The 27,552-nt window shown below is 44.2% G+C and overlaps 1 protein-coding gene and 1 pseudogene across 2 annotated transcripts in view; both read left to right on the forward strand.

The window, feature by feature from the left end:
• Dlgap2 (DLG associated protein 2) overlaps positions 1-27,552 on the forward strand; it is a 720,970-nt gene that overhangs the window by 305,585 nt on the left and 387,833 nt on the right. The gene's annotated exons all lie outside the window — the stretch shown is intronic.
• LOC114620242 lies at positions 12,617-13,019 on the forward strand (annotated as a pseudogene).

The following is a 27,552-nucleotide window of genomic DNA, read 5'->3' on the forward strand; positions in this document are numbered from 1 at the left end:
GCACAGAGCCTGCCTGGCTCTGCACCAGATGGGGTCCTGGAGCTGAGAGAAGTGGACACATTGCCCCACCCAGAGCTCTGAAGCCATTTCCAATTCATAGCCACTTGCAAATGAGAAATGAGTATTTCCCCAAGGGAATCTTTTACTGGGGAAACAAAGTATTTTTAAGGGTAACCCCCCCATGCCCAACACTTAAAATGAACTTAATGGCATTTGGGGGTTCTTTGTCTCATAATTTTGTGTTAAAGCAGCTATTTTATACTTACAGGGTTTCCTTTGCATATATAGTATGCCTTCCAGTTTTGTGTTTTTATAGGGTTTCCGTGTGTCTGTGAACACGTGCCTCTGTATCTATATATGTCTTTCTCATGCTTTTTCTTTGGCTCCTTTTCTTTTTTTCTGTTCATCTTCTTCTATTCTGATCTGTTTGCTTTTGCTTTATTTTTATCTTATTTTATTAGCAGCATTTAGATGCTTATTTTTTTTCTAACAAGAGTCAGAAAGGGTATGGATCTGAATGGGAGGGGAGGGGAGAGGAGGAAGCAGGAAGAAGCATTGGTAGAGACAGAACCATAATCAGAACATATTGTATGAAAAAAATTCATCTCCAATAAAAGAAAAAAATCAACAGAACCATACAATAAGATGATATATGTGATTTGAAATAAATACATGTGATTTGTCCTAAAGTAGGATGAATAAGAGCTTTATGTCCTATGCTGTCTATGTGTAATGCTTTCTGTGCACAGCAGCATCGACTCACACAGAACAGCTGAAACATCACCACAGGATCACGGGGGAGAGATGTGCCAGTCTCAAGTAAGAAGTTCAAGCTGTTGGCAGTATATCGGAGAGTGAATCATTTGTTGTACGATTGTGTGTTTATACAAGTTTATAGACATATGCTCTTCTGAAGGCGATACATACATTTTGGTTGTTGTTGTTTTCTTTCCACGAAATTCTGAAGGCATTGTTAGGAGATTCGGGGCCAGGGGCTCTGTTTGATTTCACACCACTAAATTATACTTTGTGAAGTCTCAAGCTGAGAATGAAGTTTAAATTTGGTTTGTGGTGAAATTGTTCAAAACCAGGGAATTGCTCCTACATTCAAAGTGAGGCCCAAGGGGCCCAGGAGTGCCAGGCAGCCCTCGGCCAATTCCTTGCTTTTTCTCCTTCTCTCTGCAATGCTGCTGCCTAGAAATACCATATCCTGAGGGGTATCAATGGGTGTAGGACTTACATTTATTACAAAAGAAAACCACAGCCCCAAGAAAGCACAAGTCTCACTGCTGGATCTGCTAGTGTACCAACCTGACCAACTTGGCAAATACAAGCATCATTGGCTGCATAGCCTTCTCAAATGGAAGAAGAATTCACCATACTCTGTCTGCAACAGGGGGTAGGGGTGGGGCTAAAACAAACCAAGCTTAGCTTGACAGGTGCTCCTCTGCAGATTTTCCTATGTGTCCAAAGATAGAGACTGGGGAGTAGGGAACAGAAATCCATCCTTGGCAGAGTACTGTGTAGGTCCTTGTGGTTTTCTGGGTCTGCCTCTCAGGGATGCATGGGCAGAGGAGACTGGCATCTGTGGGAAGTTTGTCCCCACACTTGCCACACGGAGATGGCTTCAGTTATTTTTGGTGGTATTTAGAGCCATCAGAAGGAAAGCTCTTTCTCAGTCCATTAAGACCTACACCTCTTAACTTGCAGGATTCTGAGGATGTTCATTGCTAAAACTTGAAGCTAAAACTCAAAGTGTGAAACCTTATTGATGGTTACTATTGGAAGACGCATGCTATTACTCAGGGCCTGCAGATAATTCGCAAGTGTGATGGGTAGGGTCCCAGTGCATACCTGGGCGCTATGACCCAGCAGGAGTTGTATGAGGAAGAAGCTGAACTAGGTTTTTACACTTGAGATCTCTAAGCATCTCCTCCAGATTTTTTATCTGGATGTTGTCATCAGAGTATGGAGATACTTGACTTAGAGAATGCAGTCTGTCCTAGCTGGTCTGTTCATCCTCACGTGAGCATATGTGCGAACCTGTCCTTTGTGCTGCAGGCTAATCCATACACAGAGTACCAAGCCTCTGGATGAGGGGGTGATGAGGAAGGAGTAGGAAATGGACATCTGGATCTTTATCCATCACAGAGCCTCAGGACAATGGCTAGAATATTGCATAAAATGTGGAGGCTGTTTGTAGAAAGTAAATCTGGAAGAATATTCTTTATACTGAACCAGCAAGGCAAAGTCACAGAAAACTTCAGTTTGTGGGAAGGATGGGTTGCCTAAAGAGCTGAGTGAATAAGACAGCCAACTTTTTCAGGGGGACTTAAACTTAGTACTTAATGGGCTTTGAGAGTGATCAAGAAACATACTTATATATTCCTCCCCCTAGTTGAGTTGTCTGTGCACAGTCTATGTTACTCACGGCCACCCTGGGAGAGAGCCATCCTCTTTATAAAGGCGTGTCTAAGTCCCAGAGCTGATAGATTTTGTCCAGTCCTGATGACACTAGACCACAGACCATAGAAAACAGCTCCTTTGTCTCCTCTCTTGGTATGGTGCTGCCATGCTTGCCGGTGAGTGAGGAGGCCTGAGGGAGCACTTATATCTGCTGCTGGCTTCATTACCTTAACCAGGCTTCAGCCTGCACCAAAGAGGACTGGAAAGTGGAGCGAGTCCTCCATCTGCAGACTCCCAGTGACCAGAAGCTTCTTTGAACAGAGCATTCCCGATGCTCACCTGGTACAGAGGGAGGAGTTATAGGTGCTGTGGCCTCCAAGTGCCACAACTAGTGCTCTGCCTGGGAGCACAGAGAGGAGGATGGAAGGGACAGATACCATGGATCAGGACTCTGTGGGACTGGGGTATGCCAATCATGTATATCATGGTGGGCATGTAGATTGGGACCCACAGCCACACAGTGGTGGGACCCACAGCCACACAGTGGTACTATCCACAGCCACACTCATACTGACACCAGCTTGTGATTGGAGAGTGGTGCTCTGCCCTAACTTACCTCTTAACCCTTCCTTTTCCTAAGTGATTCATTTCACAGTGCATGCTGTAATCTCCACTGTATAGAGATACACCTTCCACTTCTTCAACCAGTCATCAGCTGATGGACTCCAGCTGATTCCCATCTCAGTTATTAAAGGACAACGGAATGACCCAGGGAGAACATATATCCCTCAATATTCTGTTACCAGTTGTTAGGAATATAGTCCCCCCGTAGGGAAGCTGGCACATAAGGTGGTTCTATTTTTAACTGTTTGAAGCAGTTTCCTTCTGCTTTGCATGGCAGCTGCATGCTCTAGCAACAGTGTATAGGGTTCCAAAATCCCACACCACAGCTGCCTGTTATCTTTTAAAAGAGTCACCCTCACTGTGGCTTGAATCCCCATTACCCTGATGGCCAGTGATGTTGAACACCCCCCCACCCCGGGTATGTGTGCACATACCCTGGGTATGTGTGTACACATCCATATATAGGTATGTGTACACGTGCATATAGAAGCCCAGAAGTAGGCTTCAGGTGTTGTGCTTCAGGTACTGTATACTTTTTATTTTTTGAGATATAATCTCTCATGGGCCTAGAATTCTTTGATTAAGCCAGGCTGGCCAGCAACTGAGATCTAGACCCCACCTATCTCGGTCTGCCCAGCGTTAGCATTGCACGCATACTGCTGTGTTTGGTTTTTTTTTAACACGTGACTTTGGGTCCTATTCTTCTAAGGCAAACACTTGACTGAGCCACCACTCCAACCTCTTTATTTTCTTTTATGCACAAAGAAACGGGGCATAGACAGGGAGGCATGCATGGGTCATGGGACAGGTGTTTTCTGTGTGTGATTTTTTCTGTAAAGGGAGACTCTGATAGGACAGATTATAATCATTTCTGATGCCTTATAATCAGATGTGTTCAAAAGAGACTTTGGAATGAAGTGATTTGTACTCCCCAGCACTGAGTCTTGAGGGTGTCTGCCCAAAGCTCAGAGACATTCTTCCTCCTGGAAGGGTCCTGCCAGTCCATGAGTGGCAACCAATAGTCTACTGAGTGCATCAGCTCTCTACACCTAGATTTGGGATCTATTCAGAGTTCTACCAGAGTGGATTTCCTGCCCTAGTAAAAATGTAAACATCTGTGAGTAGCTAGCATCAGTCAAATGTCACAGTGCACAGCAAAATTAGACGCTAATGCTGTGTTTATATCACAGTGATGGAGACGGACATCAGGGCTGCACATCTCAGTGACCCTAGTACTTTGACTTGAGAACAAGACTCAGTTTTTCTTGCCTGTGAGATAGGCATGGAGAAGGGGCTGGGGATGCCACAGTGTTGCTCCTTCTTCACAGATGGGAAGCTGGATATGGAGTGACCTTCTTGCATCTTGAAGATCCACCTACTGTCCCTGTCATCTCTCACTCAAGGTGTGGTGGACCTGGAGCCACTTGATAGATGCATCATTCTACTTGGCAATTCTTATCATAAATATGAGTCACTAATCAATGTTTAGAAAAGGTAAAAGCCCCTGGAGGGAAGGTCAGGGCATATGGGATGTGCAAAGCTCAAGATTTGTGATCTTAAAGCAGGATCTGAAGTCTGGAGATGAGTGGGGGAAAAATGGTGGGATTTGGAGGAAGGAAGGTATTTCTCTGCCACAGGACATCTGTGGGACTCTTGGACCTTTTCTTCTGTCCCCCTTATGCTCTCCTCAGGAAAACTGCTTTTTGAGTTACACATTTTTCCCCACACTTTTACCTAAATGGTGCCAGAGACACCATGCCCTGCCCACTTGTCAGTCATGGCACTTTACCTCCTCTTCGCCCTCTATATAACTCCTCTGGTAGGACAAGCCACTCTCCTTCCAAGTCTACCTTGAATGGAGAAGGAATGTGGTGTGTGTGTGTGTGTGTGTGCATGCATGATATATATCTCCCATATTATGTGCCCATCATGATTTTTTGAATTTCTGAAGAGCATCACAAGTCCAGCAGCATCCCTATTTCTCTTTCTTTGCTTTGCTGATTGTTGGTGAACTGGTCCTAATTCCAGGGTCTCACATCTTGAAACTGATGGGCAGTTTTGTTGTGCATAGAGTCAAGATCTTGACTAGGAAGACAAGGTACACTGGATATTTGTTATATCCTCAGCCTCCTCATCTGTAAATTAAGGGTGATACACCCCTGTACTGAGAATTTGGAAGGCTAAGGAATATCCCCACATAGCATCTCAGGTATAGAAGTGACCAAACAACAGCTGCCTGTGAATTGAGCTTGGAGGATGTGAGTACAGAATCCAAAGCTGGGACTGCCAGTGCCTGAAGCTCCTGGCTGGACATGTTGGGGAATCCCAACATTGCTTTTGCCAAGAGAAAGCTAAAAGACAGTCTTGGTGTGCAGTCCTCAGATAAACCCAGTACTTCTTTGCAGAGCCCAGAAAGTAATGGGTTTGAGTATTCTCCAACACAGCCATCTGGTCAACCTGGCACCAGTATCAGGAAGGCATTTGGGGAAGGCAGTTCCTACTGTCTAACCTGGGATCATGAGACAGGCCTGTGACATAGCACAGGTCTTAAGGGTGCTATCAATAACAAGTATTGATGAAGCAGACATGGAGGGTGCCCCAAATAGAGGCTCATGGATTTGTACCCTTCGCTGATGGCATACAACCATCAGTGAAGTCACCAAGCAGCTTTCCTATATTGGTACCATGAAGTTGATGGATTCACTCAGCTCTCCCTGAGATTCAGCTTCAGTGGACAAAGGAGGAGAATTCAACTGTAATTCAAAAGGGCACTCCTACTTTGTCCAGATGTTGTGTCTTTCATTTGTAGCAATCCTAGTATTCGGCTTCTGGTAGAGCTTCCCTTTAGGGTCATGAAGGAAGCCAAGCTAGGACCCAGAGACTGGAGAGTTCATAACCATGGCTTTATCAACAATGAGGATGTAGCCCCTTCCTTGGGCTCGAGGACAGATAGGTTAAGACCTGTTGCCTTTTACCTGGTCCCATGCAATTATTGGCTGAAACTGTCCACTGACTGTGAGTAAAAAACTAAGAGTTCTTCAGGTTTAAAGCCTACGGTAGGTCAGGGATTCCATGCTACCTCACAGTAGAGTTGGTACAGGAAGCCAAGCTGGGCCATGGAAACTGTGGCCTGGACTGTTTGATCAGTAGAAAAGGCACTCTGAATCCAAAAGTGCACCATCAGCACAGAGGACTAAATGTCACTCAACCTCATTTAAAGCATCCTGTAAAAGAATTACCCCAGACTTGGGAAAGGAAGGAATTTGTAGATGAATATGTGAGCACCACATAGTGACACACCTTTTGAATGGAAATTAAGTCAAGGGGCAGAAACTCGATCCTTATGTGATCTCCTGTTGGCTGCTTTCTAGCTGGAAACACCCAGTAGGTAATTTCCTCTCTGAAATGACACCAACATCTACAGCAAGTTCACATGTGTGAGGATCTTTGCTTCCTGGTAGCCTTTACTTTTGTTTAGTAGAAAAATCTGTCCGGGCTTCATCAAAGAACCCTCTAGCACCTGGTAACAGGTCCAGTGCTCACCACCCAGTCTCACTGGGGCCCATGAACGCTACCCCACAGAGTCTCTGGTGATCTCCCAGTTCTGACAGAGACTTGAACACTCTGTCCATCTGACCAAGTTCCCAGATGATGTGCCCTCCTGGGTGGAGTGCCACTTTTGCATGGAGTCGGCAACCTGTGGAACTTGAGTTGTTTTGAGGCAGTCACAGAGTACTCTTTTCTTGTGGCTTACACTGTACATCAAGGATACACACAGCTGCTGTTATCCTTTACCTCTACAGAAGAGTCCTAGTTCATGGGGAGAAGAATAAAATATGATATGACTTCACAGACTATTTCTTCCTTTTTGTTGTGGATTATTAAATTGTCTCAAATGAGCCTTTTTCGAGTTTAGGTGAAAGTCACAGGCACCTTTGACTCTGGTGACGTGTGAGTTTTCACTGATGCAGATTCAGCCTCCCCAATGGGCTGGTAAGGACAGTGCCAACTGGAGGACTCCATTCCTTCTGTTGAAATAGTTTATGGAACAGCAATTGAGAACAAACGGTCCTGCTTTCCAGTCTTGCTAGCCTTACCATTTTTATCCTGGTAAACATGTTTCTCTTCGGTAAATATATTTATATGTATTTTTCCTACTTAGAATGTATATAGCTCATTTCTCAAAAATGCGTATGACCGTTTTTCTCATCAAGTCAAATCTGGCAGTGTTCTTTCAGAGTTTTTTTTTAGTAGTTCGAATTTTGTGATGTTGTCTCTCCCTTTGTCTCACCCCTTCCTTTTTCTTCCTACTCCTCCTCTTCCCCTTTGCCGCCTCCTCCTGCTCCTCCCGTTCCTCCTCCTCCTCCCCTTAGCCTCCTCCACCTGCTCCTTCCCCTCCTCCCCTTTGCCTCCTCTTTTGAGGAGTTGCCTTTTAGGTTTCATTCAGTTTTGAAAACAGCATTTCTCTTATTTTCCCTAACCAGCAGTTTCTTTTAGATTTGATGGTAAAGATTTGTCAGGTTCTAAATTGAATTGGACGAGCCCAGGGATGCCTACAGTGCCAGCTATTGAGAACAGGGCTCTGCAGGGAGATGTTTTCCAAGGTTGGCAAGACAGATAGAGACCTACAAATTCAGTTAACATAATCACGTACCTTGAAATCATTATACAGGTTGGCTTGGGGGTCACTGAATCTTCTAATATATTTAAATAGCTGTGCAAACTTTTCTGTCAGAGCTATTTCAGAGTTTAGAAAGAGGCACCAGCTTTGAAGGATTGCTAGAGCCATGCTGTGAACTATGAACCTAAAGGTGCTTCCATTAAGCTTGTATATAACAGTTTCAACTGAACATAGCTTTTGTGTTCCCAAGTGTAAAGAAAAGAATACCAAACAATGATTTGTGTTGACCTAAAACTTACATGGCAGCTCTTTTTGCTTTATCCATGGATCCTCATGAGGTGACCTGAATTTGCTGGATCACAGCCTATCTTATTCCCAAATCCTCCTTGCCACAGGAGATGCCTGGACCTAGCATAAGGCCCAGATATGTCCAGGAACAGTGAATATTATATCTCTATCCCATGGGAAATGACTTTTTTTTTTGGGGGGGAAATGACTTTTATCATTGAGGATTCTAGAAGAAACATATTGATTATCACATGTTCATACAAAAACACGAGAAGTTGCATGACCTTCAGGCTTTCCAAAAGAGCTTAGAAATTATCATCTCTTATTTTTTTTATAATTTATTTTTTCTCAAATCGTAATTCATTCACACAGGGGTTATAAACACAGAAAGGCAGGATGTGGGGAAGGGAATGACAATGGAGTGTGGGTGTTCAGGGGGAATACAGATATCTTCAGAACCGGGTATCGGCTGGGTGAAGGTTCAGGGGACAAGTCACTATGACTGCCCGTGACTCGCTTGTCCTTATCTAAGTTGGTATTGTCTGCCAAGGCTACCTATTTACAAGGTCTATGACTACTCAGGCTTGTAAATTTCCACAAAAGCTGCCTGTTTACATTAGCTTATAGCCATCTGTTTCAATGTTTTTCCACTGAGACCCAAGACTTGGTGTTAGTATACATGAATGACAGGCCTATTGTTAATTTTAGGCCTATGGCTGATTTTAGACCTTCAGTGTGTAAGCATGGCTGCCCCTGACATCTCCTCCCTTCTCTAAGTATAGATGGGCTGTGGCAATTCTAAACTTGCGAAGGTGGGGATAGAGGCCTGACCTCCAGTATTTGAAGGGGACCTTGTAATGGCTCCAGTCCCCCTGTCGTTGTCCAGTGAGGCATGAGGGCCATACCCGTCCCGATGTCTTTTTCCTGGAGAGGGGATACTTTTGACATCAACCCCTATGCAGTCAGGCTTGTCCCTCAGGGAACCCAGAGAGATATTTTTATCTTTTATTTATATTCCCTTGCAGTGCTTAGCCTCGCAGCCTAAGCAAGAATTCAGATCGCCTGTCAGAGGGGGTTCTGGGTGGTCCCTCTCTGCTTGGTCTAGGGGCAGAAGTCCCCCCTTTTAGGTTGGGTGGAGATGGGTTTTGGGAACACCCTGTATAAAGTAACAACCTCATCTTGAGTCTCGTGGTCCTCCATAGCTAACTTATGATAATGTATCTGAGTAGGTTTTGCTACCAAATTATTTATCTGTTGTATCACAGAGTTAGTCCACCTATTTGAGGCCCAGGGACCAGCAGAAAAAAGCAAAAAGAACCCAAATAATGGTCCCAAGATGGGAAGAAATAGGGTTGACAACCTTGGAGAGGCTGAAAACCAATTCTTGTACTAGCATTCATCTGTCTCTTTCTCTGATTTTTCTTAGGGCCTTCACTACCTATTTCATGCTCTCTTTAACCCTCCTTGTCTATGTAAAGGCAACCTTCTTCTTTAAGGGCTGTACACAGTCAAGAGCTATACACAGCCTTTTCTATTGTAATAGAGTAAATCAAGTCCAATAAGGATCTTTGCAATTTTAGGAGGTCTCTTCAGACAGCGAAATGAGGGATTTCTTCAGATTAGTGATGTCAATCTCTAGCTGTTTGATGTTCTTGTCAGTGGCCCTTTAAAGGTCTGAGTAGTATAAGTTCGGAGGCCAGCATCTGGATTAGAACTTCTAACAGCAGACATCACGGGTGATTCATTTTTACCTGGGATGCTGCCTGAGTTCAAGTTCCTGGGAGTCCCTCTTTCTCTCGGTTTTCTGGGGTTGGGTACAGAGCTGCTGCCTGTGACCTGCTCTATCGAAATTATCATCTCTTAAAGACAACAATAATAGAAATATTTTACCTGTGTCTATGGACCTGTAGTGTCTGACCTCCCCATGTCCCATGAATTTGCTTCTGGAACTTATTAACATCCACTAACATGATTCCCAGGACCTTCTTAGCATTTAGGCTCTGTGCTTCTCTCTGAATACCATGTTTTCTAAAAAGAAATTTCCTTCCTCTGAGTATGTTTGAATGGAGTGTGTTCCATGTAGACCTCAACATGACAGTGTTACTTTTCTTGTTCTTTCTGAAGATAGGACCATGGTGTGCTGTGACAGCACATTCTGTTCCTGCATTTTCCATGGAAGGCTAAAGATAGGCACATGCATCTAAGATGGGTCTTCCATGAAACACCTATAGTATAAGCATAGTGAATATCAATTTAGTCCTTGTAAAATACAGTAGATGCTGTTGCTATTTCTATTCTGAGTTTAAAATAATGCCAGAAGGAGACAACTGGCTGTTCATGGCATCTTCTTAAGATGGCAAGAGTCAATGATTAATGTGTTCATGATTGGTAGACCAGATAGCATTGGATGTATTTGAACCAAGAGTCTCCTGGGTCCAACCTTGCCCATGTGAGCTACCTTCAGTGTGAATGACTGTGACAGGGCACACATTTTCACAATGTCATGTCTTTTATTTTAAGAAACATATTGATTTTTAAGAATATGTATATCTTTGGGAGCTTTCCCACAAATAGAAATGCGTTTGTGTTTACTTGGAGGCAGGGGGAAGGAGAGAAGCAGGAGATCACAGAGAGCATCTTACATCATCCTGGGTACTTAGGTGAATCTCCTCCTTTCGGGGAAGACAAGAGGAAGTTAGATTCCTGATGCTAAGATACAGCTTTGAATATCATCACTCTGTGGACAGGCTGCTGAGGGGATGTAAGAAAAGAGAGGGTCCCTAGGCACAGCTCTCAGAATCCTTTTGAGAAAATAACTAGGACCTCTCAGCAGTGATAATGGGGAATTCCAGAGTTAAGCAGAAGGGGTGCATTTTTTTAGGGACTCTTATAAAAAGAGGCATGGCTGGAGTCCTATAATTGTGCCTATTATGAAAGTATTTTCCCCTGACCAATACTGAACCCTTGAAGCTCTCCTGGAAGATGTAGCTGACCCCTAGGCTGGTCATAGGTTATGGTCAGAACTCTGCTTACCCATCTGAGCTCAAGGAATGTAACTATATTCTTGCGCCTGCCTTCTTTGGCCCAAGGAAAGAAGAATAGTGGTAGGCTACCTCTCACTGTTTTCCTCTCTGCAGGGCAGCATTATGCTGGCTTAAGGCACAACCTTGAAAGGGCTACTTAGAAAATGTCATGGCCAAAAGAAGGAAGGACATAGCATCAGGTCTTTGTGCTGATATGTGAAGAAAAATACTTGTTTTTTACATGATTCTTTGATGTGGTTGAGTAGGTTAACAGTCTGCGATTTGGTTAAGAGTCTGAAGTAGCAAGAATATGGGGTGAGAATTCCTGTTTTCCAGGTGATGGGTAAGACTTAAAGAAGGCTTAAAAACATCATTGTCCTTCCAGCCTTTAAACAAAACAAAACAGACTCTTTATTTTTATATTTCTGTCTTAATTTCTAGCTATGTGCTAGTATATATACCTAGGAGTGTGGCAATATTGTGGAATACCAGTATTGAATTACTCCCTTCTGAGTTCTTAAAATGTCCACACTCACACTATCCACGGACTGCCTCACAGCACCAGAGTTAGTTAGTTTTAAAGAGCTGGTAGCAAAGTTTTTTCCAAGTCAATCAATGTTGGAAATAAACTGTAAATTTCACTTTTATGTCCTTAGATGAAGTGATGAGATGAGAACCATACCCAGGCTGTGCAGATACACGGCTTGGGCTGAGCTCTGAGTGTTTCCTCCTCTGTTTTAAATATCCTAAGGTCTGGGAGCTCTAGCCTCCGTCTAATCTAATTTTCCAAGCTGACTGATTCAATCTGGCTTCTCTTGGCGTCTGACTGAATTGTTCTGCTTGGCCTCATACTAACTTTGGCAATATGTTTTAATCTTCTGGTCCTTCTCATTCTCTGGCTCATCCAGTCTTTACCTGTGTCTAGCTTGCTTTCTCTGCAACCTATTTGTGTAAAACTAGATTGGTAAAAGAGTCATATACCACACACCACACACCACACCACCTTCCCCCCCACACACACACTCTCTGCTCTTAAGTAGCCTCTCTTCCTCCTGTGAATTGGACATATACTATCTCTGACTCATTCTGTTAAATCTTTCTCTGATTTGTCACTTTGTCTATTCCTCAATTAGGTATCACTTTTAAACATGGGTGCTTCCTTCTACAAACTAATCTTACCTTCATTGTCAGAGGTTAAAAGTGTATACCAAAGGCATGTCTACCTTGCAGCCAGATCATACTATAATCCAGGGCCTTCACGTTTGCATTGCAGCTGGATCATATCTTTGAATATGATCTTTTGCTAGAGCATTCATGTTGCTAGATTAAAATTCCTCTATAATAAACAATGAAGATAGAATGTATGTTAGCATGCTTGAGAAAAATGAAAAATATGTTAGGCTTGTATGTATTTGTTCAGGGATGTAGTAAACATCAGAGTCATTGCAGGTTAAAAATTTTCCTAACACATGGAGCAATGTGTTCCAATAACAGCAGATCAAAGTCAACTCAGGATTCTATGTTATGGGCCTACCTGAGATTAAAGTTAAAATTTTGTCTTTAAAAAAAAAAAGCTTGCCCTTCTCTCGCTGTACTCCAGAAGCTAGAGCAACGCGCTCGGAGGCGGGAGTGATCAGCGAGCGAAACCTTCACCATGAGTCTCCTCAATAAACCCAAGAGTGAGATGACCCCAGAGAGCTGCAGAAGCGGGAGGAGGAGGAATTCAACACAGGTCCCCTCTCAGTGCTCACGCAGTCAGTCAAGAACAACACGCAAGTGCTCATTAACTGTCGCAACAACAAGAAGCTCCTGGGCCGGGTGAAGGCCTTTGACAGGCACTGCAACATGGTGCTGGAAAACGTGAAGGAGATGTGGACCGAGGTCCCCAAGAGCGGCAAGGGCAAGAAGAAGTCCAAGCCTGTCAACAAGGACCGCTACATCTCAAAGATGTTCCTGCGTGGGGACTCGGTCATCGTGGTGCTGCGGAACCCACTCATCGCCGGCAAGTAATGTGGAGCCCGCACCCTCTGAGAGCCTGCTTCCTGGCCCGCTGAGGCCTCAGAACCCTGACCAATGGGCTAGAAATAAAACCCTGTGCTTTTTGTTTTTTTTTTAAAAAAAAAAAAAAAGCTTAATTAAATCTTAAAGGCAATTTTATGCTCTTCTGGAACCTGGAAAGTACTATCATTAACATTTGAAGCTGTAATTCTGAGGAAATGTCAAAAGTCCCAAGGGGATACAGTGATGGCACCAGTTCCAAGTCTGCCTTGCAAAGGTCATGCCTAGTGGTACGAGTGACTGTCTCTTGGACATCTGCTGAGTCCAATTCAATTTTACCTTTTTAAAAAGTTGACTAAGATGTTCTGCTCATGACTTACAGGTCTAGTTAAGTTTGACATGGACACATTTCCACGTGGTACACAGATATATGTGCTTTCTTATGTGTTGAGAATAGTGAGAGGGAATGTCTCCACCACCACCAGGCACACCAAGTTAGGAGTAACCAAGACTTATGGACAAGAGTGTGAACATTCCGTAAGGCTGTGACCTACTGACCTGTATTTGTAAAGTGAGGTGATAACCGAGCTGGTCATACTCTGCTGGTGACCGGCACAGCCCACCTTCATCCCATGCACTGCATGGAGATCTTTGAACTGGCTGCATGAAGGGCTTATCAAAATCCAGCTTGGCAGAGAACAAACTTTCAATCAACCGATGACCATAAATTCATAACCTTGATTTATGAAGGACTATTTGAAAAAGTGGATTTTCGGGTGGTGTGAATATTAATACTGTAATTTTGTTTTTATGATTGTATGTATTTGCTTATTTTTGAGCATTCTCATTTAAAGGAAAGCAAGTCATATGTATGCTAGCATTTATAGAAGACACAAAAGCAAGAGTAAATGGGCCAACAGTACTGTAACAGGCTGCCTGGCATAAACCAAGCCATGAGACTTAGCTTCCAGCCAGATTAGGGAAGGCTTAGCTCCAAGAGTCATATTATCCATGAGATAGTGTCAGATACTGTACTTTCTATGGCTCAGCTACATTTAATCTCAGGCCAAGAGGGAAATGCATGTCTGAGTTTCTGTGGAAGGCTAAAACACGGTGAGGGCAGGACATCATAGCAGCATTATTATAAGCATGGCAGCGAGCCACACCATCTTCCAGTCAGATGTCCCAGCCTGGATGGAAGGTACCTCATTGCATGACAGTCAGAGTAACCATCTTATAGGGGAAAGACCAGAGATACAGTATTTGGGCATGAATGAAGGTTGGAGATGAGGACTGGGGCCAGTTGGGTACCACAGGCTCCCATCCCTAGGCAGTCTTGAGTCCTGATGATGCCCCAGCTGACTATGACTTCCTCACCATGTTTTTGGCATCTTGGTCTCTCTACTGTTGCCATGATAAAATACTGTGCCAAAAGCAACTTGAAGAAGGTTGATTTTCACTCACAGCTCCATGTTATACTCGATCAAAGCATCAAAACCTTGAGGGAGCTGGCAACCTCCAATTCCTAATCAGGAGTGGAGAGCGAGGAATGTATTCTCAGCTCATTTTTCTGTACTCTACAGTCTAGATCTCTTGTCTGAGGAATAGTTTCTTACACATCCCATGTTAGTTGCTTGGCAAATACTGTATTTGAAAATTTTGTATCAGAAGTGAGATTATTGTCAATTTGAGAGGCTATGTGACAGAGCCCTAAAGAGTAGTGACTAGAATGTATTGGAATGGTCTAGTGAAGGAAGCCTTGACTACCACCAGTGGAGAGGTGTGAACAGGGTCTCTTCAAGGGGCAGTGGCTTCCACATTGCATGCTAATGGCAGAATCATCAGCATTGGGTTTCTAACAGAGGTAAATTACAAACGTGAAATGTTTTTTTCACAATTAGCTTTTTAAGTTTTATAGAGACTTGTTCTTGTTTTGATTTTCTTTTTGAAACTAAGTTTCTCTGTGTAGCTCTGGCTGTCCTGGAACTTGCTCTGTAGACCAGGTTAGCCTCAATCTGATACAAATCTACCTACCTCTGCCTCCAGAGTGCTAGGATCAAAGGCTCGAGCTGATAGTTTTGTTTTTGTTTTTAACACCTCTTTTCTTGCTGGTGTTTATTAGATTTATTTATTTTATGTATGTGAGTGCACTGTCTCTGTCTTCAGACACAGCAGAAAGGGCAACAGATCCCATTACAGATGGTTGTGAGCCACTATGTGGTTGCTGGGAATTGAACTCAGAACCTCTGGGAGAGCAGTCAGTGCTCTTAACCATTGAGCCATCTCTACAGACCCTTGCTGGTGGTTTTTAATTGTATAGTGTTTCTATTCCTTTTTATTAACAAGAAATCTCCATCCTTCTGAAGCCCTGCCTTAAGCTCATGATGGGAACAGAAGAAACTGCTGACTTGGGGGTCTCAGCTGCTTGACAGTGTTTACTGGACTTGTAGAAGATAAGGGCAGGGTGATGTGCCAGCTGCTATACTAGGGTTCTGTCACTTCTTGGCAGTATACTGGGTAGCACGGATATGTACACTTCTCTGAAGAATACCATGATTAAATTCATCTTTCTTAAAACCAGGAACCTGCATGTAGACATTCTTTAAATCATGCTGAATGTTGATAGGAGAAATCACTATGAGAAATGTGTTCTCAAGTGTTGACTACAAATACCCTTTTCTTTTAGAATGCATTTAACATGGTGCCTAATAGACTATTATATTCTGAGAAAAATTAACTCCAGTTCTATCTGCAATTGATTATTTTGCCTAAATTAAGAGCTTAAGTAGGAATTAGAAATGGCTAGACCTCAGATTTTAACCAGTGAGTCATATAATTAGAAGTCAAATTTTATTTCAGCATCAATTTCTAGTTCAGCCAGTATCACTGATATTGGGAATTAATGTCAACTACTAATGTACATATGGCAATTTAGAGCAATCTGAAAAAAGGATTATAGAGAAAATAGAAGAAGTTTGCTTGATTAACCTTTAATATGATAATATAATAGAACCAGAGAATCTTCTGATGAAATGTTTATTCTCCATTCACTGAGAATCCCCTTCCCTGACGACCTTAGCACCTTCATCTGTTGGACATCTGCAGGTTTTCTGTTCAGTTCTCCCCTGCTGGCATCATCCACACAAATTTACAAGTACAGGCGCTTCTTCCAGGGAGAGCAGTGGAGTGTTTGGTTTGGTTTTGTATGATGGGAACTGAGGGCTTGTAAGCCAAACCCTCAGCCCCAAACCACTTTCAAAACTTAATGAGCAGCTATGGGAACGTACACCTGAAGAAGCACGTGAAGCCAGTTGACTCATAACTGTCAGAGCTGATCTGTCTTGAGGAGCCAGAGTGCCTTTCCCAAACTAGATAGACGAAACTAACAAAGCACCTCCAGTGTTCCTACCTTGGGCTTTGGATAACCTGTCATATTTGTAAGAATTAACAGTCTCTAAAAGGAACATAAAGATGCTTTGGAAAATGTGAAAGCACATGTCTCGATTTGAGACATTCTGCTGCTGTTAACTTCTTGCCAGTTTGCTGGGATCCAGAACATGCATACCCTGAAAGTATGGTGAGTGTCATTTTGAGGATGTGGTTTGAGGAATGCACCGTTATAGTGCAGGCTTGTCCACGCAGGGACCGCCGCTTCCACAGACACTCTTAGCTAGCTGTATTTCTGCTGGAAAAACACACATGGAGATGTTCATGAGGTTGAAACAATTAGAGAGAAAACCCTTCCGAGCCATCTGGGGATCGGTGAGAGTCGTGCTGGGAAATTCTGTTGGTCATTTAATCTGAGGCAGTCACTCTTCAGAATTAAGAAGCACGATTAAGATTGTCCTGTGGTTTGCCTGTTGCCACAGACATAAGCTCAATGAGCGATGTCCTTCCGGGGTCACATCCTGTTAGAGAACTTCATCTACTTCCCACGCTTGAAGGATTTCCCCAAACCGCTGTCTCCCCAGGAATCAACCTTCCTCCTTCTGCAAGAAGGCATCCAGTTGAAAGCAACAGATGTTGTGCTGAGGAGGGCAGGGTAGCCCTGTACCTGGCTATCCTCTCTGGCTTTATGGTGTTGAGCCTTATGAGTCAGCCTACAGTTTCTGGCCTTCCTGCTTACAGGCTGTGTAGACTGCAGCCAGGCAGACTAGTGTCTGATTTTGCCACTTGTGCCCGATCTTTTTGACATTCTCATCTACAGAAGACACATTCATGTAATTGAAAGATAAAATCCTCATAATGTTTTAAGCAAGTTTGCAGTTTTGTGTTGGACAGCATTCATAGCCATCCTCATGTGGCCTCATGGAGCCAATGGGCCACAGGCTGGACATACCTGAAAGCATAGTCGGTGTGGACTCTGTACAGAAACTGTGCCTGACTCTAGATGGTATGGACATCATCCAGCACACATTCTAGATGCATAGCATCCTGCACAGTGCCTGCTCTAAGTGGTGTGGTCAGTGCCCAGTTTAGTACTGACCATGGTTGGTACGGACAGCCCCAGCACAGTCCTTGGTACATAGTGGGCCCTTGACTCTGAACAAACTTGAGCCTTTAATCCCTAAATTTTTCTTATCTATGGTCAGCAGATCAAGCACAGTTCCCTCATGCTCCATGCAGCAGGAGACTTAGAAGTCTTTCCCAGCTACTTAGTCAGGGAGCCTGAGTATCCTTTAACATATGACTCAAGCCAGAGGCTGCTTAGATTTGACCCAACACACCCACCTCACCCAGAGGATGCTCCTTATGGAGCCTGAATTCTAACCCTATCCACTGTCCTGCCAAAGCACCTTATAGGGAGGAAGGCACAGCCTTCTCCACTCAGTGAAAGATGTAGAAGATTCGCTGTGAACAAGGAGGCAGTGTACAGGGCCAGGCTAGCCTGGGCAGGGAAGGATGCTGGCAGCTATGGTGCTGCTCTGTGGACCTACCACTGCTCTCCAGGCTTGCTTTATGGAGAAGCCGATCCCTTAGGTGAGCAAACACTGCTTGCCATCAGCTCAGCCTACATCTGTTCCCTAAAGGTCCAGAGACCAGGCTAGGGTTCCTGTGTAAAAATAAAAGAGGCCAGGAAATTACAGAAAATGTCAAAGTTCATTAGATGTATAAACAGAGACACTGGGATATTTAACTATAAAAAAGAAAGCTAAATAAAATTCTTAAAGAGTTCTGTTTTTAAGTGGAATCACATGATCTGTGTTCCCCACTCTGGGGAGAAATCTGCTAACTTTCTGCCTTCTCTCTTGCCCAGCAGCTGAAGTTTGGGCTGCAGTGGAGCTGCCCCTTTGATCAGCTGCACTGGTCTTTGCATTTGTTAGTTGAGATGTTTTATCCTCATTTAAGGATGAGAAAAGTCTGTGCTTGCTTGTTAGACACAGTGTTCCCTGTGAGTCAACTTTCAGAACGATTGTGTAAAGTCACAGATGTCACCTGCGACCCCTGACTCACCAATCCTTCCCTGCTGGTGTCCACAGGATGGTGGCACAAGAAGAAGCATCAGGACTCTGATTCCCTCATGAGGCCATGTATGCACAGAGGCAAGGGAGAGGGCACAGCATGCAGATGCTGGGTCTAACTGCTCCCCTGGATCTCCCTTCAGTGAAGATTGCCGTAGGGAAACCAGAAGTCCTAATCACTGCCTGGTCCATCCATGCTGCCATGACAACCAGCTGCTTACAAACAGCTGACATTTATTCCTCGTAGTTCTGGAGGCTGGGTGTCCAAGGGTAAGGTGTGACACTTAGTGTCCATTGAGCTAGGTCCCTGGACAGTGCCTCCTGAGTTGGTCCCTTTTAGAAGGTCACTAATGCCATCATGAGTCTTTTACCCTCATGACTTTATCATTGACCAAAGGTCAGGCTCCTAACACCCTCACTCAGGGGGAATAAATATTTCAATATAAGAAATTTAGGGACTTAGAGAGGCATTTCATAGAAAACATGAAGTTCTCGATTTACAATGGGGGCGGTAACCATACTTAGGTATGTCTAATCCTGAAACACCATTTCCTTTGTTAACCCTCACCAGGGAGTGTCAAGAGGATGGTGAATGCTCCTCCATGGCCAGGAGGGGCCAGACATGAATCTAAATATTTCAAGCTCACGACACTGGTACACTTCAGACATAGTGAAGCGTCAAGAGCTACCTAGGAGCCACACACAACACGGGAAAAGGGTCTTAGCTAATTCAGTCACACTTAGAGAAGTCCACTCAAAGGAGATGCACCCGTAGGAGGGCAGGGGAGGATGACACACTTTTATAGGAAATATGAGCCTTCTCCTGTTCATCACATCTGTCTGCTTTTCTCTACATCCTCTGTCTTCTCCCAGTAACACTCCTCCTTAAGCCCCTTCCCCAGGCTTTACTATACCTTCAGTAACCCTGCATTATAAGGAAGGGGATGGCGGATCTGACGGAAGGGTCCCCAGGGGCGGCAGAGCTAGCACAGGCTGGATCTAGCCGGAGTAGAGTTAGAACATGTGAGAATCACAGCAGTGTTACCACCAGCACAGCAGGAATGGATTCTCTCGTTCTGTATAAGGAACCCAGGACTCAGACAGGTGTGCTGCATGCTCAGCTCGGGCAAATGAACATGCCCATGAGTTCAGTGTCGAGGAGAGAAGCAACTATGCTGGTCAGGGATGGTGACCCAGAGGGCAAGATGGTCAGGGGGACCTTCTGCCTCCTCCAGGAATTCAAGCCATGCAAGTCGGGCCTTATTTAGACTGTTTTCCTGTGGTGTGTAACAAGGCTCAGGAAGCAGCCTTGGTTGTTCTGAGTTAGAGGAATGGTAACTAGCGGTGCCGGAGCCAGGCACTCCCACATCACATGTGTGAGCATATTTGACAGTATGCATCTAACGCTGGATGGAGAAGGAACTTGGGTTCAATATTGACAAATAGAGATGTGTTCAACTCTGAATATAAATACTAACGATGCAGAACTTGATGGTCCTGCTTCAGCCTTACCTGATTTTGTTGTTCTTTTTAATTTTCAAGATGACGGCAGACTTTTCCAAAATGAACCCATGTTAAGCTTTCATTTAATAAGTATGCTATAAAAGTTACGTGTGGAGAAGATTAAAAATAAGTACTGTTGTCCCATTTATTTTAAAGTGATTTAAAAATATGTATCTTGAAGTATTTTGCTGTTTCCCAGGGGACTGAGAAATTCTCAAGTTCTCTCTTCAGATGTTCTTTTGCCATGACCTTGCAACTTAGACAGTAGCTTTCACAAGGGATCTTTTCGAAGGTTGTGTGAATAAAACTTTATTTTTTTTTTTAAATTTAAGGATCTGAAGATCTTTGAAGTTCTGATAGATGGCCATATAGATTTTATGTCTACCAACTGAATAGTAATTTAAGTGTCAAGTGGTGGGTTACTAGCAAATTGATGGGTTACATCAATTTTTACATGAAGTTTTCTTTCTTTACTGAAGAAAAATGTCAAATAAATTATTAAACCTTGAGTTCTGATCCTCACATATCTCATAATTTTAAATCTAATAAGAAATGAGTCTATAGACTTATTCAGCAAATCCCCCGGATATAGAGATTGATAGAAGGTGACTAGAGATGTATCCACACAGCGATGGGAAAGCAACTCTGAGAGACGATCTTGGTGAATTCTCTGGACCCGGAGTAGAATGTCTTCTGTAAAATTGCCCTAAGTAGATAAGATGTGACATTTCTGCCTATCAGAATGAAAAGGGCAGATATTGGACTGTGCCTTTTCTCAAAGTCCTGTGGGAAACATTTGGTTGACATGCAGCCATTGTAGGGTAAGATGTCTGTCATTGTAGGGGCTGCTCTGTGAGCTATAGAAACCCATCACCTGTGCAGAGGGAGAGGGCCTCTAACATTTCTGTGTGTAATGCTGAAGACAGAAGATACTGAGTTCGGGGGAAGCCTGGGGAAGTGGCTTAAGGAGTTGTGTTAGTGGGAGAAGACAGAGGATGTAGAGAAAAGCAGACAGATGTGACAAACAGGAGAAGGCTCATATTTCCTATAAAAGTATGTTACCCTCCCCTGCCTTCCTTCAGGTGCATCTCCTTTGAGTGAACTTTTCTAAGTGTGACTGAATTAGCCAAGACCCTTTTACCATGTTGTGTGTGGCTCCTAGGTAGCTCTTGATGCTTCACTATGCCTGCAAGGACGCCACAGGTGCATAGGAAAGGGACCTTGACTATTGACAATGTTTCCTCTTTCATCTGGGTATCAGGACAAATACCTTCACCCATCTCTCTGTGTTGTGCACACACAGATATCGTAAAGATGAAATGAAAGGTCATTTGAAGGGACAGAAAGGTTCCATGAACTAAAGGGAGGTGTGTACCAGCACATGCCCCTCCCCTTCAGCTGGCTCTGGACACCGTGAGCTATAAAAGAAGTCTCCACAGTGTCTGTACATTGGAGTCTTCGATTGCTGGGGCTCTCTCTCTTCACAGCACCACCAAATGCTCATTTTGAAATTGTGGATTTCTTTCTTGGAGACATGTAGATGGGACAGTTCCTGGTTGGTGTAGCACCAAGCTCAAGGGTGCAGAAAAAGAATCTGAGTGTGTAGTTGGTTTCTGTGAGAGCCACCAAATCAATGCTCTGAGTCTCATCCCGGTGCTGGGCCTCTAGGCTCTCTTGGTCCAGCAGATACACCGGGTCTCATAGGTGTTCCGACTCCAATTACCATGGATCCAGTGAATCCCCAAGGTCTCTTGCTCTTGCTAATATTTAATAATCTGGATCCTGTTAATTCCTTTGGTCCCGCTAATACTATAGCTGTAACTACATCTTCAAGCCCACACACAGGGAGGCCACCATTCTTCTGCATGGCTCCAGATGTCAGACCTCTTTGCCACGGTCACAGCCTTTCTTACTGTGTTACCACATGTTCCCTGTGTGCTGTCCACACTGGACCTTTCTTTGCTATTGTGTTCTCATAAACCCAACTTCCTTACTCTGAAACTCTGTGTTCCTACCCTAGATAAAGGCTGCCCCTACCTAGCTATCCTTGCATGGAACGGAGTAGGTTTTAGATTGCAGGATGACATTTCTGGGTGTTTTGTGAGCATTGTCCCGGACGAGGAAAGGTGAGGTGACCGTATGAGATTTCAGAACACCCGGAATTAGGACTGACCCTGCTAGGGCGTATGCTAGAGCAATTCACTCCGTTTCCTCACCCTCACAATGCAAGTGAGGAGGAGCAAATGGAAGGGGAAAGTCTAGAGGACTCCAAAGTGAGGCAGAAAAGGAAGAGGACTTCCAGTGGGAGTGTTGGCACTCAGGCTGGGGAGCACTTATGAGACGGTGGAAGTAAATTCACACTTGGAAAGATAAAAGATGACAGAGCAAAGTAAACAATCAAAAAATAAATAAACAGAAGGTAAAGTGTCTGTTTATGGAAGCAGAGGGCTGATCAGCCATCCAGTAATGCTCGTAGGATTGCATTGGAGTGGGAACAGTGCAAAGACCTAGAGATGATTATGGACATAGAGACTGAAGAGTACAGCGTTGCAAGATCTCCGTCCTGGGATTCCAAAGCTGCTCTCCACCCTGGGTGTTACTGAGGCCACAGATACCATGTTGGCTATGGTTATCCAGTTAGCAAAGTGTCTTGTTTATCTTTCTAACAGTTCAGACCAACTCCAGATTCTCCAGAAAACAGGACATCCCTATTTCATCCCTTTCTCACAAATGTTGGAAAGTTAATTCTGGACCGTTCTCATTTGCTCTGAGTTTTCGCTCCTTGAGCCTATGATGGTTGTCTCCTATGTGTCAGATAAAGTAGACATGGATTGCTCACATCTGAGGGTCCCACATGGCCAGGAGGATTAGGCATGACCCATTCAGGTGTCGGGGCTCTAGATGGTCAGAGGAGGTGGACATGAGTAGTCCAGATCTGAGGGTCCTGTGGAATCAGGTCAGAAGGCACAGCCTACACAGGTCTGAGGGTCTTCTCTGGTCAGGATAAATGGTTTCAGCCCACTCAGTTATGAGGATACCATTGGGGCAAGGAAATTAGGCATGGATTGCTCAGGTTTGATGAGCTCATGTTGTCAGGGCAGGTTGGTATGGCCTACTCAGCTCTTAGAGTCCTAGGAAGCATACATCTGATGGCTTTTGGGGATACTGTGACAACACAACTCTCCTGTTTCCCTCGAGTCTCATGTGAATGTTGCAGGGAAACACATTTGCAGCAGAGTGCTTGGGTGAGGAAATTAGTCTTCGCCTCCTACCCAGACATCTCCATACAGGGAACTGCGTCCTGTCTGCTGTGGATGGATGGCATGCAGCATGCTGGGGGATGGGCATGGAGAGCCTGGATTCTACTCCTTTGATGTCTGCCCATGCTGTTATGATTATGTGTGCCTGTGCCTTCAATTATACAGTTATCCCATGGGTTATTTATCACTGTAATATGGACATCCCCTCTCTCCTCTCTTTCCTCTTTGTTCTCTCTCTCACCTCTTTCTTCTCTCTCCTTTTTTTTCTATTTGAGAGTGTCACAGATATCACTGCTGTGGATCTTCCAAGCCTCTTCTGGTGATCCCACAGGTGTGTCTGCTGTGTGCAGCAGCCCGAGTAGGCTGCCAGGCTCAGGGACGTATACATCTGACTTTCAGGGCATCCCTCCACATGCCCAGAGGCAGGCTCAGGAGCTCATGTGTCTCCATCAACACCGGATGATGTGAGCTAGTCTGAGCGGTGAGTGGTGCTGTCACACTGTGGTCCTCACATGCCTGGGACCAGCTTCTTCTCTTGTCTTTACTGTCCCTTTGATAGGAAATGTCAAATTGTTTCTGACTAGGCTATGTGCCCATGTCTGTTTGTAATGTGTTCTCAGTGAGAGACCCTTTAAATCAGTGGTTCTCAACCTTCTCAACCTTCCTGATACTGAGATTCTTTAATACAATTCCACGTGTTGTGGTGACCCTCCAACCATAAAGTTATTTTTGTTACTACTTCATGACTGTAATTTTGCTACTGTTATGAATCATAATGTAAGTATCCGATTTACAGGGTATCTGATATGCAACCCTTGTGAAAGGGTCATTTGAAACCCCACCTCACAGGGGTCCTGGCCCACAGGTTGAGAGCCATGGCTTTATGTGTGACTTTGACACATGCCCTTTCACTCTCAGGCTGGGATCTGTAGTGATAGATTCACAAGTGTCATCCAGCCCAGCATCCATGCTGTCCTTTGCAGTTAGATCTTTCAAGGCTCTAAAAGCCTGGTGCTTTGCCCTTAGATCCACACCTGTAGTGTGTACGTGGCACATGTGAGCATGTATGTGGCTCTGCAAAGGTGATGTGCATGTGTGTCAGTAGCTTTTTTCTGTGTGTTTCACTCTGTATGGTGAAAGAGTGTGTGTGTGTGGAGGGGCATGTCTGACTTGAATGACCAGTTCCTTGTATGTCTAGTGAGTGTGTGACTCTCCCTGGGAGAGTCTGACTGGTACAGTGCTCCTGCCTGCCTACAGTTCAGCTTCTCATGGTCAGTGGCTCTGTGTGGACAGCCTGTGCCAGCTCTGCCCCTCAGGGCCTTTGCTGTCACTTTGTACCCCCACCTTACCCTGCCTCGACGGCTGTCATAGAACTATGTAGCCACGATGGTTGTCATAGAACTATGTAGCCACGACGGTTGTCATAGAACTATGTATATGAATTGCTTTGGAGAGAAGTAGGCATGTTCATCGGGTTAGACCATCACTGCCTCAGATTCCTCCGTCTGGACATTCTGAAATGCCAAGTCTGTGTCACTCCTGTGCAGTCTGCCTATCTTCCTTAGATGCACTGTAGGCATTTTGAATTTGTAAATTTCATGTAAATCAAATTGATACTTTTGTATACATAAAATGAAAATTTAAAGTAGTTAATTGGTTGCTTTCTGCCGTTATATAGAAATAAGATTTTGTTGACTTTGTATGTTGACCGATATTTATATGCTAATTTCATTTAGTATTTTATGGATTTCTAAGACAGTCTGCAGCCAGAATAGAATGACTACAACTGCATCTATCCATCCATCCATCCATTTATCCATCCATCCATCCATCCATCCATCCATCCATCCATCCATCCATCCAGTGGTTCTGTTAGTTTGTCCAGCTTGGTTGCAGTGGGAAGGCCTCCAGTATTGTACTGAGTAGAGGTAGCTATCCTGGATCTCAAGTTGCAGCCCTGAGTTCAGGTAGGAAGCCATGAGGCAAAAATCCGTCTTATTACAGAAACACTTTTTCAGATTTGTCAGTTTTCTAATTTTATACATTAGAGTCATGTTGTGGGTCACGTAAATTGTATCTTGGCACATTCCCCATCCATCATTGTGAAATAACCTGTTTCTTGGGGATGGTGACTTTAAAATCTACTCCAGAGCTCAGCCTGTCAGCTTTCTTTGCCATTTTGTTACTTGCTTGGTTTTCCCTGTCATGAAGAGAATATCTGACAGATAATTTCAGGTATTAGTTTTTACCCAGGCTTGTGGTTTGAGGTGATACAGTCCACCATGGGAGGAAGGTGTGGCAGCCATCCCTGGAGTCTGAGGCAGCTAAAACATGGTCTCTACAGTCAGAAGTAGAAAGAGATGGATACTGGTGATCCCTCTCCTGGTTTCCTTGTTCATTCTGGACCCCCAGCCCATAGGATGGTCTTCCCTCTTCAGCTAAACTTCACTTTAAAACTTTCATAGACAGCATACTCAGAGTTATATCTCCTAGGTGATTCTAAATCCATTGAACTTGGCAGTGAATATTAACCATCACATATGTTTATGGTTGTTTGTTTTGAAATGGTCCATGAGACGGCTGTTAAATGCAGTGCTGATACCTTGTTACATAAATCTACCATATCACTTCTCATATTTTATTTCCTGCTTTTTAAAAATTGCTTTTAATGTTTTTTTTTATTTTTGAGATAGGGTTTCCCTGTGTAGCTCTGGCTGTCCTGGCACTCTGTAGACCAGGCTGGCCTCAAACTCAGAGATCTGCCTGCCTCTGCCTCCTCTCCTAGGATTACCAGGTGCATGCCATGGACGATCTGCTTCTTGTTTTTCATGGATGGCTTTTTTTTTGCATCCTATTGTGATAAGAAGGAGTTGCCCTTCCTCTCTCTTGGCTGATATGTGGGCTTTAGTGTTTCTCTTCAAGGGCTTCTCTGAGGGTTCCTATTTCCGATCTTGCCTGTTAGACATTAGCCTGTGTGCAGCATTCTTCTCAATTCACAGAAAAGCCAGGCAAGACCTAGAAATGGTTTTCATTCCTTCATGCATGCATCTGATTTCTGTCTAGGTGCATATACTCATTATGCACGCTTCCGACCTTAGCAAGACAGCACTATTACTATTTTGTAGGTTTGTATTAGCTCAGGCATGCTTACCTCACACCTGTCTCTTTTTCTATTCCCTGCCTTGTGTGAGGGGTCATTTTACCTTTCTTGAAAAACTCCCCATACCTTTGCTTAGTGTGGCTTTCCAGGTGTGGTAGTTTGAATATGCTCAGCCCAGAGGGTGACACTATTAGAAGGTGTGGCCTTTTTGGAGTAGGTGTGGCCTTGTTGGAGTAGGTGTGGCCTTGTTGGAATAGGTGTGGCCTGGTTGAAGTAGTTGTGGCCTTGTTGGAAGAAGTGTGTTATCATAAGGATGGACAATGAGACTTTCCTTGTAACCACATGGAAGCTAGCCTTCTTTTAGCCTTCTTCAGATGAAGATGTATAACTCTCAGCTCCTCTTGCACCATGCCTGTCTAGACACTGCCATGATTCCCGCCTTATTGATAATGGACTGAACCTCTGAACCTGTAAGGCAGCCCCAGTTAAAATGTTCTTGTCAGAGTTGCCTTGGTCATGGTGTCTGTTCACAACAATCCAAACCCTTACTAAGACATCAAGCAATACATGACGTCATCTTCTCTTTTCCTCGAGATGTCTTCATCCTGCCTTTGGCAGGACTTTTAGTGACCTTCTTAAAGATGTGATTCTCCTGTGTTTTGTGTCCTTGCTCAGTTGGCACAGTCCCCTGGCTTACATTGATATCTGTGACTTGTCTGGTTTGGGGAAGCGTTACCACCATGCAAAGCTTGGTTGTATGTCCGTCCTGTGAGGAGCCAAGGGCCAGGGCTCCTCTGCGCTCAGGAACTTAGGCAGGATTTGTCTACTATACTCACAATCCTCCGAGGTCTCAGGGTGAGGTTGGAGCTGCCTGCTGTGGCTTCCGGAAGACCATGAGGGCAGACTTCCTGGGTGGCCTAGGATGCTCTGCAGGCAGGAAGCTACTCCACGTGGACGAGACAGCTGAGGGAGGAGGGCAAAGCTGATGAGCATTTTGCTTCCCAAGACCAGGAAGTGAAGCCACCGATGTCTCGGAAGAGGGTTTGACAGTGAGAGAGACTGGAAAACTCTTAGTCATTATTTTGAATTTACTGTTTATATTATCACTTTCCCATCATAGAGCTTCTGACCTAACACGGGAGTGAACATATATAATATGGCTCCCGAGACAATCATTCTTATGTAGTTCTGTTTTGATACCTTTGCATACATGTGTGTCAAACATACAAAGATGCACGTACTGCTGTCATGTAATGTATTTGGCTTA

The sequence above is a fragment of the Grammomys surdaster genome, unplaced genomic scaffold, assembly GCF_004785775.1.
Source record: "Grammomys surdaster isolate TR1022 unplaced genomic scaffold, NIH_TR_1.0 167, whole genome shotgun sequence".
NCBI lineage: Eukaryota > Metazoa > Chordata > Mammalia > Rodentia > Muridae > Grammomys > Grammomys surdaster.